This window comes from Pleurodeles waltl, unplaced genomic scaffold, assembly GCF_031143425.1.
Source record: "Pleurodeles waltl isolate 20211129_DDA unplaced genomic scaffold, aPleWal1.hap1.20221129 scaffold_86, whole genome shotgun sequence".
Lineage (NCBI taxonomy): Eukaryota > Metazoa > Chordata > Amphibia > Caudata > Salamandridae > Pleurodeles > Pleurodeles waltl.
Window position 1 is genome coordinate 2,045,561 of NW_027150400.1, and position 15,191 is coordinate 2,060,751.

A 15,191-nucleotide genomic window follows, 5' to 3' on the forward strand; every position below is an offset into this window, starting at 1 on the left:
CTCCCCCTCAGTGCACACGTATGTTTGGCCAGCCTTCTCGGGCTGGCCAAACACACTTGGGCACAGGGATCTCTCCAACCCAGCACTGTGTTGCCGGGTTGGAGAGAGCAGGCAGAGGCTCCCAGTCTGCCTCGGAGTGCCCAGCCAGGGTGCTCCAGGTAATCCTGGCGCTGCTCTGAGCAGCATCAGGGTTGGCTGCAGGGCAGGCTGGGAGCTTGTGCCTGAAGTGCAGCGGAGAGCGCTGGTGCGGTGAAGGTAAGTTTCTTTTTTAATATATTTTTTTACTTTTGTTTTGTTCCCCCTACCCGCCACTTTGTCTTGTCACGACTGAGTTACTGGGTCATAGTTGTTTCAATGAGGAATGTTTTATTTTGGTGTCCTGGTGCCTTTTTACTCTTGGCTGAGGTTCCCCTTTTAGCACCTGTCTCTCAGAATAGCAAGGCAGAGCAGACTGTCTAGTGCATAATTTGAATTGAGTCGCATCCAGGAGCTTATAACGGAACACCATTGAGTTTTGGCAGAAGGCAGAATGAGGTTCATCTCAGTGCATGTCATGAGCAAAAGGTGTTAGGAATACATGGCCATCCACTTCTTGGCCTCTTTGCAAAATGCATAGATCAATGGTCACTATGCCAGATGCAGCTGTGATTTGTTTTAAATGTGTGGGTGTGGTGGCAGTCTACGTTAGTTTTAGTCTATATGTTTAAGCCACGCCCTTAATTGTGTAGACCCTGCACCTTTTAGGGACCCTCCACTTTTTTCATCCGACTTATAGGGCTGTTTAACCCCCTCTGTCTACTGTTGTAAAAAACAGAGAGCTTGGACCTCTTCAGCTCAGCACTTGCTCCTCTCTCCGCTCTCCCATAACACTGTGGAAATCCTCGTTCTCTGCGCCTCTGACCAGGCTGCTGACGTTCCATTGATGATTCGTAGACTTGTGGGCTGTGAATGCTGTGGCTGTGCTGCCCCTGGTCCAACCTTGGTGGAGGTAATCCTTTGCCTTCCCAAGCAGAATAGTACTCCTCTGCACCACGTCTCTTGCAGCTTCCAAGGCTTGTTTGCACCTCCTCCAAAGGATCTTCAGGCGCCATACAGCTCCAGTCCAGAGCACTCCTTCCTGCAAATCCCAGCCTCCTGTGTGTTTCTCTTGCGGCATGGGAGCCACTTTTGTATTGCTGCGTGGGCTTCTTCTGTGGCTTCTGTGTCCCCGTCCTGTGGGACTTCTGTGGGTGCTGACTCTGCTCCTGTAGACTCTCTGTGATGCTGAGAGTCCTCTGTGACTCCCCCTCCTGAACTGAGTTCTCCAGGGCCTTGCTGGTCCCCGCCAGCACCTCTTTACCACTAACAGCGAGTTTGCCTTTGCCAAGGCTTGTCGGTGGAAATCCTGAACCAACACCCATCTGGATTCTTCCTACCAGCGGGGCACATCTTCTGCATCCATCTGGAACTCTTCACCGGCTCCTGGGCTGCAGTGCTGACCTGTTCTTCAGAACCGTCAACTAACTCCTGCATCCACGGCTGGGTAGATAGTACCTCCTTCTCCTCCTGGACCCCACTGTGACCCTTGGACTTGGTCCCCTATCTCCACAGATCTTCTTTCTTTGGGAATTCACCACTGGTTTTCTTGCAGTCTTCTCTGGGTGTCTGTTTTATTCTTCTTTTCCTTTTGGGTGGTTTGGGGAAAATCCAGTGTTTTATTCCTGCATTCCTGGTCGCTGTGGGGTAATGTGGTACTTACCTTTGTGCTTTTCTAATACCTCAGCTCCCCTCTACACATCTTACTTACCTAGGTCGGGGTACCTTGTTCGCATTCCATTTTATTATTATATGGTTTGTGCTCCCCCTAGGGTCACTATTGGTTGTTACTGTTTGCACTGTTTTCCAACCTTTTCTATGCCTATTTCTGATTGCTAGTATATATATATTTAGAGTTACTTACGTCGTAAGAGTGGGTCACCTGTTTAGTGATTTGTGATAATCTGTGCCAAAAATAAAGTACCTTTATTTTTGTACAACTGAGTGTTTGCTTTCATGTGTGTAAGTGCTGTGTGACTACAGTGGTATTGCATGAGCTTTGCATGTCTCCTAGATAAGCCGTTGGCTGCTCATCCACAGCTACCTCTGGAGAGCCTGGCTTCTAGACACTGCCTACCCATCACTAAGAGGGGATACCTTGTATAAGGTTTAAGTACCTTGGGTACCCACCACACACCAGACCAGCTTCCTACACTGCCCAACAAAAAGGACAAAATAGATCGGGTCACAGAGAAGAAGGCAGCAGTACACTGAGGTCTCACCTTGGAATTTTTTTAACTTTATTACCTGCTCTGCCCGTGCAGTGGAAGAGGCAGTTTCATCACTTGTTTTATGACATGAATCACCTGCTGTGTTGTGTTTATAGCTTAAGACTTGAGTTTAGTTTTTTTTTCATATCATGTGTTAGACTGCAGCTGCTGTTTGTAGTGTCCACAGTTTGCAACCAGTGTGGTCTGTGCACTCACTGCTGCTCTCTTAGAGGGGGAGGCTGGATGCTGCCTGTAGCATCAGACACCAGAGATGCCTACTGTACCTGGAATAAAACTCTGCTTGTGTGTAAGAAACAGAGGGGTGAAGGTCAGCTGCCTCCACAGTGACCCACAGACTCTTTTACAAAGTTTCTGAGAGTTGTAAATGATAACCTTTGACTAAAGCTAGTACAGAAAAATAAACAGTTTTCAGCTGGACTCATATAACTTGCATTTGCAGTGGAAGATCTGCCTGGAGCAGTATGTGAGTGTGAAAAGGTCTCCAGTTTCGTCTTGAAATACCAGAGACTTCGGCGCTCTCCACCAGGCTCCTTTGACATCACATCCTGATACTGAACAGCATTAGCACATAAATGAATAAAACACTGGCTGAAGTGTACATGCACATGTGTGTTTTTATGGAGTTACTTGTGAAATACACATTTTAGTTGTGTTGTTGGATTTGTCATGTTTGATTCACAGCTTGAACAAATTCAAGCTATAGACAGTAAGTGGCGACTGACACTGCTTCAGGTCTCCTAGGCTTGAGGATGGTGGACATTGGTTCCATGCTGTAATGGTTAGTACTCTGGATTCTGAATCCAGCGATCTGAGTTAAAAATCTCGGTGGGACCTGGAATATTTTTAATAATACATTTGTTTTCATTTATTGCAGGTCTTGAGCAAGAAACCATTTGTATCTCTGACATAACCTGTCTCTTCCTGTTTTCATTCCCCTCGTGGTCTCTGTGGCGTGTGGATATCTATACATTATTCTATAGGCGTTACTGGGAGCACGTGATGCTGTGGTGTAGCCATTTCAGTCATAGCTCCATGGATGTTATTTTAACACACTAAGCCATGCCGTTGTGCACCATAACATAGATATATTTTATTCGGCTTTATTTTATTATTGTTACAATAGCAACTTTTACGGTCTTGTTTTATTTTCTGTCTATCTAACTGTTTTTGCCTAGGCCAGCACTCTCTTCTCAAACAAGATATTATTGCTCACTCTGTGCTTCTTCCAAGGCTACAGCACGGTACATTGCCGGTGAACGTGGTAGAAGTTTAGTCTCCAACATTCGTGGAAAACACACATCTTTACATGGGAACATTTTCTTAGAACATCAGCTGTGTTGTTATAAAAACACTTCCTTGTCCCTTACACGTTAGAGGGAGATTCCAGCCAGGGAACCACAACTGTATGCTGAATGCTTCGCTACGGATGCCAACGCAGACTGCAGGCCTTTGCTAAGGTATGAGGAATGATGTCTTCCCAGGGGAACCTGAAGGGCAGAATTAGAGCTTAACATGCTGTGCTCCATCATAGCCTAGGTAGGAGCTAGTCTAGTGACTATAGTGACAATATGATAGCGTTGTTTTTATGCTTCACTCTTCTCGTCACAATTTTAATACTGTCATGTTGTGTCGTCCTGGGTATTGCAGCTCACGCTTTTCTATTTAAGATGCAGTTGATTTATTAAACTCATTATTGAAACATATACTGATTCTGTTTGTCATTTATATATGAGTCTGAATTGTAAATCAGAGAAACGGATGAGACCTGAGTGACCACGACTTCCCTGAGACGCCAAGTATGTCATGTGCTCGGCTGCCCAGTCATCCCTACCCTTGGGTGGAGATGAGGCACTGCTAGGTAGCCGGAGCAAAACCCGGATTGGAGCAACAGCTGTCACCTGCAGTGGGTTAGACTTAGTCTGCGAGAGCCTCCGCGACATGGCGCTGCCAACTTTTGTTCAGGCTCTTATTTTTGGGGTCCTTCGGAGTATCTCTGTCTCATTATATACAATGATACCTCTATACTGTATACGAAGACGTCCGTGGTACTGAGGATTTCCACCCCAGCTATATAGGCTATCCTATTTGAGGCTGGAGGTTGTCCAAGCTTGAACTTTCAAAGGGAAACCCTATTTGGTGTGCCTTCTCTGAACATTTCTTTGATCTAATATGGCGAATCCACAGCAGCTAGTAATAGCAGTTAATATGAGACAACCTCTGACTGCACACCTACTAGCAAATGGCCTAACGGCCCAGTGGGTTCCAGTCACATTTGTGGTGGACGTTCATCCAGCTTATAGAACGGAACTCTTCTATTCTTGGGCAATATTTCTAGCAGTTGATGGGAACACAAACACATTTGATTACTATACACATGCAAACGCACCTGGACAATACAGGGCATATGCATATTTAGAGATACCATTATCTTATCAAGAACATTATAATTGGCTTGATGGCGCCCTACCCCACACAATATTACCAGTAAGGTTAGGTCCTCTAAGTAATGAGGGTCCTACCTGGCCTTTATTGGCCACCTATACACCACATCCTGCAGTAGCAACGTTAGCAGTAGCTGAGGTTCGTCGCTTATATACTGAATTAATAGTGACATATAGACGATTATTACAGTTTGTGATGCAAACAATAAATACAAACCCAGCACGTGCTGCTCCAGCACAACCACAGGCAGTCACGTCAGGTATAAACACTGCGACTGTACATTCAATCATGGGTAAAGTACCAGCCAAATGAGAGGAAACTCTATTTTGGTTAGCACAAAAAATAAATGCCCTGGAAGCAGTATTTCCCCATACGGGACCGCAGGATAAACATAGGATTCTAACAATGTGCTTGCCATTTGGAATGGTCCCTACAGTAGATAACTGTAACACTTGGGGCACGGTCTTTGCCGCGCTCTATACAACCGCACACCAACATTTGCCAATTTGCCGGAAGTGTTGAAACAAATTCAAGATGAATACAGGGCTGCCCCGGCCCTGGATGCAACTAATGGGCAATTTTGCCACAGTTTCCTCAATTATTTTAAGTAATCTTAAAGGGGAAGCCGTTGCACTAGCAGTGCGCATGCGGCTCCGTGACGTTCCTCAACAGGATCAGGAGCGCAAGCTGCCTAAGATTATCGCAGAGACCTATTTTAGTATTGGTCGAGATAGTTTAGGGGCCAGACCAATTAAACCACAATTTCAGGGCAAATCTAACAAAGATTTTTCCAAGCAAGCTCCTGAGGGTAGTAAGAAGAGCTGGGATAAAAAAACAACAATCTCCTAAAACAGAGAGGGGAGAATCTCCACGTATGGAGACCCCACAGAATAGATACAATCTCAGAAATAGAGTTAATATAAAAACACCTGATAGATATCAATATACTGATACACGACAATCTCGTTCCTTTCAGGACTCATCGGAAAAACGAAATGAGAGAGGTGGGCGATCAGAGCGAAAATCAAAGTACGTGAAACAGAGACAGGAATCACTACGCTCATCGGAGGTTTCTGTTAAAAAGGAAGAGAAACCTGCCCAACAAAAACCCCAATTAAAAAAGAACAAGCATTGGCATAGCCAATAGGTCTCGCTTTTTGAATGGGAATGCATTTTTTTTGTGTTAAAGTTTAAAGTAGCATCAAGTATACTGTTTTTTTGTTGTGAATACATGTGATATGTTTAATAAAAAGTGTCAATCTGTATTTGCATTAACAAGCTGAGACATTTTGGATGTGTTTTTTTTTTTAATTAGGTGATGTAGAATTTAAATGAAACTTTCCTTTTTTTTGTTCTGTTTTTATATGAAGTGCATTTCTTCTATGATAATTAAGTTAGTGTTATATGTGTGTTGCTTATTTATAAATGTATTTTTCTCGGATTAATTGAGCTATTGCATTTTTTCAAAAATAATTTTAATTAAAACAATACACTGTTTTGTAAATTTTTTTCACAAAAGTAAGTTAGCAGAAATGTATTAAAAGAGTAAATATAAGGTTAATGATATTGTTTGAAAATAGGTAGTTGATAGAAAACATTTTTAATGTGTACTTACATTTATTAGTATTGTTTACATTGTATTTATTTCTTGTACAATTTCTTTGATGCATCCATTGCTGTAACTTATTTCAACATTTGTTGGTAGATGTTCCATCAATTCGTTATCAAAGTTTTCTATATCTGGATTGATAAAGAACCAATCTAATAATATATTATTTTTAATGTCCATAGATTGGAAGTTGTCATTATTTTGTATTTGAGTTGTTAATGTTGTAATTTCTTTTGTATTCTTTTCAATTCCATATATGTGTATTGTTAATGTTTCTTCTGGCGGTTGTATTTTCTGTGAATAAAATAGAAAAAAGGCACAGTTATATTTATGGTAAAGACATATATTTTACATAGTAATATTTAAAATGGTTAGTTTGTTAAATGTTTAAAGTAGTTTTGTGTATTTTTACTTTTTTACAACGTAAGTGCATAATATAGACAAGCAGTAACAAATGTTAAATGTTTCTAGTGTTTATCTAAAAGGTAAACGTTGTTTTTCTCTAGCTTTACACTGCAGTCCTGTTACATAAACCCAGACTCCTTTGTACCTTTATTTTTAATTTCATTTTATTTTGAAAGTGAATGCATTACAATAAGCTTGCGGTGTAAAGTTAGCGTAATAACAATGTTTATGTCTCGAGAATTACTAGCAATATTTAAAATTGTGTTTCTGTAGTTTTGTTTGATATTAAGGTTGTATTGGAGGATTTTAGTTAGGTTTGTGTTGTTATAATATCTTCCAAAAACCTGCTTCTTTTCCCAAGATTTTTGCATGTTACATTAAGTTGTAACATTCCCCTAATACACAATTTCTCACTACCTGATAAACTAACTATGTTATCACAAAATGCTAGTCCAAATGCATAATTTGCTATAATGTAGCCGTGCTTTCTAGTATTTACCCAGGAATTCTAAAAGCACTGTGTTGATCACTTTGTCTAGCAATAAAAGTTTATTTGGGCATTTACAATGCCAATAGTTCCACTATTGTAAATTCAAGTCTATTGCTTTGTCATTGTTTTTTTTTGTTTTATCTTACCTGAAGTTCACTATGTTTTGTATTGTTCAATATTTTTTCTTGATTAAACTCATGTACTGTTACATGGGTTATTTTGATATAATCTCAAATGTTTAGTACAAATTGTATAGCTTCTCTCCACAATGTTATTTTCACAGTGTCTGTGGTGTCCTTTATTGTTATTGATTTTAAATCTGTTTCCTGGCCTCCGATGAATACTTTTTTAATCTTGTCTTCCTGTAAAACATAAAATTGCAAATATAAATTTTTTAATTGTTAGTGTGTAAGGAAAGAAGTAATTAGTAGATGTTTAGATAATTTTGTGAATGTATGTGAAAATAGTGGTACAGATTAAAGGAATGTTGTAGAGTAAATTTTTGATTAGTGTTTATTGTTTTAAAAGGTGTCCTTAAGGTAATGAGTTGCTGGGTTTATGTGGGTTGCATTTTGTTGCTGAGAATGTTAAGTGACTTGCCAAGATTTAGGCACATTTGTAGGAAATCCATTTTTTTTTGTGCTTTACACTATGTGTTGTTTTCTGGTGATAGGTTACATTTATAAACCTATGTAGGCACAATAGCATTATCTGTATTAAATATTGCGAAAAATGAGAGGCACTTTGAAGTAAGTGTATTGTATTTAGAGCTAGTAATTGAACGAAGTGTGCTGGTATAAGAAGTTGTTTGCTTATTATTCTTTTAAGTGTGAAAAGACTGTTAGTTAATTACCTGAAGTTTTTAAATGGTAAATAAAGATGTAAGGATTATGTAAAGATTACCCTGTTGTGTTTGGAAGGCTTCTTTGCTTGAATTAATGAACAAGCTTACATGGGACACACTTATGGGAGTTGCATTTTAGTCATTTTTGACGGTTTTTTTGTTGTGTTACTTTTGCTCTCCCCTTTAGTATTTCTTACCTCTGTTACTGTTCCAGAAACTGTCATTAATGTTTTTAGGTTTGCTCCTTTTATTTCTTTAATTGGTGAAGTAGGCAGAGCTGGTGGTTGTAATAAAAATTCTGCTTCTTTTCTGATTGGCTCTGTAATTGTTACTGGTGGTACTCTGGTAATTTTGCTTTGTAATTAATATAGTTTTGTTTTTTACCAGGAAATTTCGAATTAGAATTCCATTATTTTCTTTGGTTAAATTGTAATAGTCTTCATTATAGCATGTTGCTTTGATGCTTACAGTTGTATCTGCTAATGCAAGATGGTATAGTACTTTGTTTTCTTGTTTTGCTGTTTTGTAATATGTTTTTGTTGTACATTTGATAATATTTGCTTTGATTGCCTTTTGATATGGCTTGCTATCTTCTGTTTGATTTCTGATTATTTCTAGAATTGACAGCATCTGAAATGAGAAAAATATGGTAATAAGTATATATTTCTTTGTTTTTAAATTGCTACCCATAAAGCTTTGTGGTCACCATAATATGATTCTAAAGTTCCATAATTGTTTATATGTCCATTAGTGTATATGTGATCTAATATTGTTTCGTAGTTTGTGGTGTATGTATTGATTATTTGTTTGCATCTAAAATATGTGTTCATAAAACTTAATAGAAAGTTACGTTTGTGGCATTTGTTGTTTAAATCTATGTTAAAATCACCCATAATAATATATATAAAATTGGTATAGAAGTTAATAATGTTTGTTATTGAGTGTAATAGTGTTTCTATTGGTATGTGTGTTGGTTTGTACAATATTATAATTAAGTAGTTTTTTTCATTAATGTGTAGTGTGAAATGTATAATATCAATTTCTTGTTTTGATTCATAAATAGGTAGTAGAAATAGGTCTTTTTTTGTAGTATAATGCAATGCCATGATTTGTTTGTTCATTGTGGAACTTATCATATAATATATGATGATAATGTTGTATTAAAAATGTATTATTTGTTGCTTTTGTAGTAGTGTTCACTTCTGTTAGACAAATAATATCAGCATTCATGATGTTTTGATCAGATGTTAGCGAGTTAAAATGCATTTGAAGTGAACGTATATTTTGTTCAACAATTTTCACTTTATTACTGTATGTGGCTATTTGTTGTACTGATATGTGTAATGGCATTTCTGTCCTTAATCGTTGCATTTCTTCTTTCACTTTGTGATGTACAATAATTTAGTTTTCATTAAAGTTTTTAATGTATATGTTTGATATTGATTTAGCTCTGCTTAAAGCTACATAATGCAGGTGATGTATTTTGCTATTATTAAAATGTATATAAATTGGTTCAATTGTTTCACCCTGTGTTGTGTATTGTTCTTGCTGATGCTTGGCGTAATGGAAATTGTTTGCGTATAATAGTAATACATTGTTTTGTGTATTGAAATTGCCTTGTTATTTGATGTATAGGTGTCCAGTTTCTTGAAATAGCTGGGTGATATAAGTGTTTGTTTTCCTTTCTTGTAATTTTGCCAATATGTTCATTATTAAATGTTATCCAAACTATAATTGGAATATTGTTTATAGTTTCTACTAATTCTACTATACCAGAAGCTCCATTTATTAATCCATCATTAACAGCAACATTACAAGTTAGATCATATTGTAGTTTGATAGCTATTTGTAGTGTGTGTGCTAGTCCCATTGTTTTAGTTGGATCTGTTGGTAATTGTTTTAATATTGCTTGCTTTACCTTTTCTGTGAGATCAGAACTAACTGTATCAGTTGCTATTGTTGTGAAAACTGGATATTGTTGTATGTGTTCTTGCAAAACTTTATTATTAATATCATTAACTTCTTTGTTTGTTGCCATGATATAAGGTATATATTTGATAATACTTTCATTTGGTGCTATTTCACATTGTTTAATTTGTAAAATATCTGTTTCTGTCTGATTTCCTTCTCTTAATCTTTTTAGCAACTCTGCAAATGGTAAGTCATTTTGTTGTCTCATGATTTTTGTAAGTTCATATATTTTAAAATAAGTTACCCATAAGTTAGTACTTATTGGTCCATATGAATGTATTGAATTTTGAAATATGTATGTGTCAAAAACTGGTTTTAATTGATACAAGTCTCCTATTGCTAATATTGAGATGCCCCCAAATTGTTCATTGGATGCCTTTATTTCTTGTAGTCGGTTATGTATAAAATTTAACATATTTGTACCAACCATTGAAATTTCATCAATTATTAGTACTTTAAGGTGCATTAGTTCACTTTGAAGAGTAGTTCTGTGTTCATGAGTTAATGGTTTATAAGTAAAAGTTTGTGACACTGGTATTTTGAATGTGCTATGTAGTGTTTTTCCATTAATATTATGTGCTGCTTTACCTGTTGGTGCTGTAAGCAATATAGAAATGTTATCTGGATTGTCTCCTGCTTTTGTATTGTAATAACGTAATAATGTTTGATATAGTGCTGTAACAAGAAAGCTTTTTCCAACTCCTGCTCCACCAGTACAGAATGTATAGTATGGAGTGTCTTTAGTTTTGATCCAATTTAAAAGATGGTAAACAAAGTTTAATTGTTCTGTGGTTAAATTATGCATGATCGCATAGTATGTTTCATTTGGTAATAGAAAGTTAATCAGATTTTCTTCTTTTGTATTGCTTCTAATACCTAAATCTAATGATAAGTCATATAAAATTTGGTTTTCCATATCTTGTTGATTTTGAGGTGTTGTATTATATGATAATGTGCTGTGAGTAATATTTGAATTTGGTGATAGTTTAGGTGTTAATATTATTTGATTGTTGAAGTTAATATGTAAATTTGATATTTCATTATGTTTATTGTATTTGTCATGATGTTTATCAACTAGTTGTTTAATTTGAAGATATCTCTTAAAGTATGTTTTGTTGTTTAGAATGATTTTGTTTTCTTCTCTCCATGGATAGTATAGCATTAATAATTCTCTATAATAATTTTCGGAATCATTTTGTTTGCAAAATCTGCAGTAGCGTATAATTTTATTTTTTTTGCGGCTAATTAAGGTATTAGTTGTTTCTATATGTGTACTTTGTTTTTCAAGGTTTAAGTTATTTATTTCAATTTCTTCTTCATCCGAGCTGTAGAAATTTGTTTCTGTGAGTACATTTTCATTGTCATTTTGAATTTTTTTTTGTTTACTTGTATTTTTATAGTTATACATTGAAGCATAATCTGCTAATGTACATTGTTCTAAATCTTTTGGCCTTTTGCTATATTCTAATATGATATTATCAAAATGTATGTTAGTTGATGTATCTGGTAATGAATGTATAGTTTCTTGATCTCTCATTAAATATATTATTTTTTCTGGAGGGTTGGTATTAATAAATACAAATGATCTTGAACTTTTTCGTAATGGTATTTGAAGAATGAGGTAAGCAGCTTCTTGTGCACTTATTTCTGTTGCCTATGTGCTTTATTTGTTCTTTTATATTACTATTGTAATATACTTCTTTAGCTGCTTGTGCAATTATTTTACTTATGCCTCTTTGTGATTTACTAACATATGAGAATATGTAAACAGCACAAGCATAAGCATCTAATATAAATTGTAAGTCTATGTTTGCCTTCCAAGCTTGTAAAAGAGTTGGATTATAGTTATTAATTAAGCATTCTGTTGGGCTTCTTTTTTCAAAAAATGGTTGTTTTTTCTATTATTGATCTTATACATGTAATATATTGTTGTGTATTTAAATGTGTAATTTCTAAAAAGTTTTCAAAATCTATACTTTGAAAATCAGGTGTATTCATAGTTTCATGAATGTTTTGAATATGTTCTTGCAATTCTTTATCTGTTTTGTCAATTTCTAAAGGTTCAAGGATTATAGTTTCTGGCATTGGATATTTAGGATATTGATATTTGCATGTTCTTTTGTTTTTTTGTCTGCAATTCTTGGTGTGTGCGTACCTTTGCAGTGGTATTAAATGTTCTATTTTGGGGTTTTGTGATTTAGCATATGTGATATATTTATCAATAAATTGAATTAGTTCTTCTAGATTTGATGACCCATACTGTGGAGCATTTTCAATCTATAACAAAGCATGTATGTGTGGTGAACCTCTTTGTTGAAATTCTACTCTATTAAAGTAGTTAATTATTTTTCCAATGGGATTACTTTCATGCATTAAAATGCAATTACAAATTTTTCGGACTTGGAAGTTAAAATGCCTTGCACATGTAATTGGATCTTGTTGTTGTGTTAATTTACATTTTGTTTCCCAGGGCATATTTTCAAATTCTTCTTGTGTGTATTGATTTAGTTTTTGCAATCTTAGTAGTATATTAATTAGATGCTGCCATTTTGTTTCTGCTGCAGATAAAGTTAGGAAAAAATTTGGTATTCCGAGTTGTCTTATCATAGCAAAAATATCTTTTTTGCAATGTTCCCAATATGGTGGTGAACTACGAATTGTTTTGAGTATTTTATATCCTTCATTGTACTGCAATATGTTTTCCAAATTATATTTTATGTCTTTTGCAGTAATACATTTCCTGTTGCAAAATGTTTTCGGAGTGATATGTTAATTTTACCTTGAATTTGTTTTATGTGTAATTTCTTTAGCTTAAAGAAAATATTTGTCATAGATTTTGCTACTCTTCTGTCACAGCTCCTTAATTCCCATTGGCATACTGTGCTGTAATGCACAGGTATGAGTCTAACATCATTATTAGGTCTTCGTTCTCCACAAAAAATTGTTGGAAAAGCTAAACATTCTGAATCTTTGTCTTCATATAAACCTCTGGGTGTGTTATGTTCTGCAGGTGCTAAACTTTAGACATTAACACTTTCAGTAGTAATAGTTTCATTTGTTAGCATGGTATCTAGATTTCCTGCTGCTATATTGTCTGAAGAATCTGAGGAATCATTTGTTTCTGATGCTTCATTTAAGTTGTCTATTTGTTGATATATATACTTCCAATCTGGGTTAACAGTGATTCTGTATTCTTTAAACATGTTACTATTCATTGCTAGCCATAGTGCTGCTTGTTTGACTTTATTTGGTCTAACATTTTCAAAATGTGTGTATGATTGATATGCTAACTTTCTTTTTAATTTGCCTTGGTAGTATTGTAACAGTAGTCATAACATCTGCAGGGACATTACCTATAGCACCTGATAATGATTTCTGAAAGCCACGTGGTAATGTTCTTATTTGTAGAAAGGGAATTCTAGGTGAAACTAATCTTTCTTCCAAGTTATGCAATAGTAATTGCATTGGAATATTTGTAAATTTCATGCCATTAATAAATGAACAGGGTGGAATTTTATTTTTGCTAATATGTGCATAGCAGGTGTTGCATATATAGTCAGTTGGATTTGGGGTTATGTTACATTGTACAAATGTGGAATTTGTTTTAATGTTGTTGACATTTATTAATGATTGTTTATGCCATAACTGATTACAAATAGTACAAATGTATTCTGGACCATAATATATTTGTTTATGGAAGTTGCTAATTATGTCATTTGTTTTTTGTGTGTTTGTTTGTATGTTTGCCTGACTGTTTTCTGTACTGTGTATGTTGTTGCTGTGCACATTGGCTTTTTTATTAGAACTTACTACATCAGATGGGGTAATAGATCTTTTTCTTTTTAGTGAATGTGCAAATGTGTTAGTTTCTGTTTCTTTTTGTTGATTTGTTTGTATATTTGTTTGTGATATAAATATTGGCATTGCTTCTAAGTCTAAGTTTGTAATCACATTAAAGCCAATATTTATATTGAAAGAATTTTCTGTATATGTACTAGTAATGATTGTATTATTAACTTTCTCAATATATGTTTGTGTTTCATGAAGAAATAATCTTTTAATTCCACTATTTTCTGTTGTTTTTTTGTATTTTACATATGCAGCTTGAAATGTTTTTTTTTTATTGTATTTAATCTTATGGGAGTTAGTTCATAAGCTACATGATGTTCATGTGGAACTTTAATACTATTTGCAAGTTGAATAATATATTGTATTAATTCTTCAAAACTTATTATTAGAATAGTAATACATGTTCCATTTGAATGAGGCATTCCTTTGTTGTCTCTGCTATGTGAATCAAAAACATAATAACTATGTTCACTTTTAAAAATTGAAATTGTAAATGCATTCATGCCAAGTATTATGCCAGTATGGAAATTCACTGTTAAATTGAATGCCATTTTAATATTAGGATATAAAGGATCAATACATTGTAGTATATTACCATAATAAGGAGTTCCTAGTTTAATTGAAAATATACTGTAATTGTGATGTATATATTTTGGTAAGTCATCAGGATGCATATACATTTAATTATTAATAGAATGCATTTTAATATATAAATCATCTCCTACATTCATAATATAGTGTATAAAATGGTGATTCCAACTTCCTGCAGGTTTACAGCAATTGTGTACAATTTCAAAAGTGCTATTTGGTAGGCATTGTTTGCCCCTTGAATTAATATTAAATATTTCATGTCCTTGATGATATTTAGCCTGTAGAATCATATTGATTCTAATGTCTTTGTAATTTTGTGGCTATTTAAAATGTCAGTGTTTTGTTTTGTTTATGTATTTATTATTAAGCAGTATGAGATTTTGTAATGTTTCTGTAAGTGTGTTGTTTGGTATTATGGTGCTTGGTGAAAATAATAAAAATGGAGTGTACTATAAGTTTTGTTTTTGTTTTTGATGTATTGTTTTGTTTTTCTATATTATGTATTTGTGTATTTAAGTTTGCTGTTGTTCCTAATAAATTTTTAATACAAATTTTACTTACTTTTTGTTGTTTTCTTTTTCTGTGAACGAAAAAAAAAATTTGATTACATTGAATTGAAAACGTGTTTTATTCTTTTTACAGTTGTTTTGTTTTTTAATAGGTTGTAGAAGTAATAGATGTATA

The 15,191-nt window shown here is 34.9% G+C and overlaps 1 long non-coding RNA gene across 2 annotated transcripts in view; it reads left to right on the forward strand.

Moving 5' to 3' along the window:
• LOC138281262 (uncharacterized) overlaps positions 1-15,191 on the forward strand; it is a 196,621-nt gene that overhangs the window by 161,059 nt on the left and 20,371 nt on the right. The window lies entirely within an intron of this gene.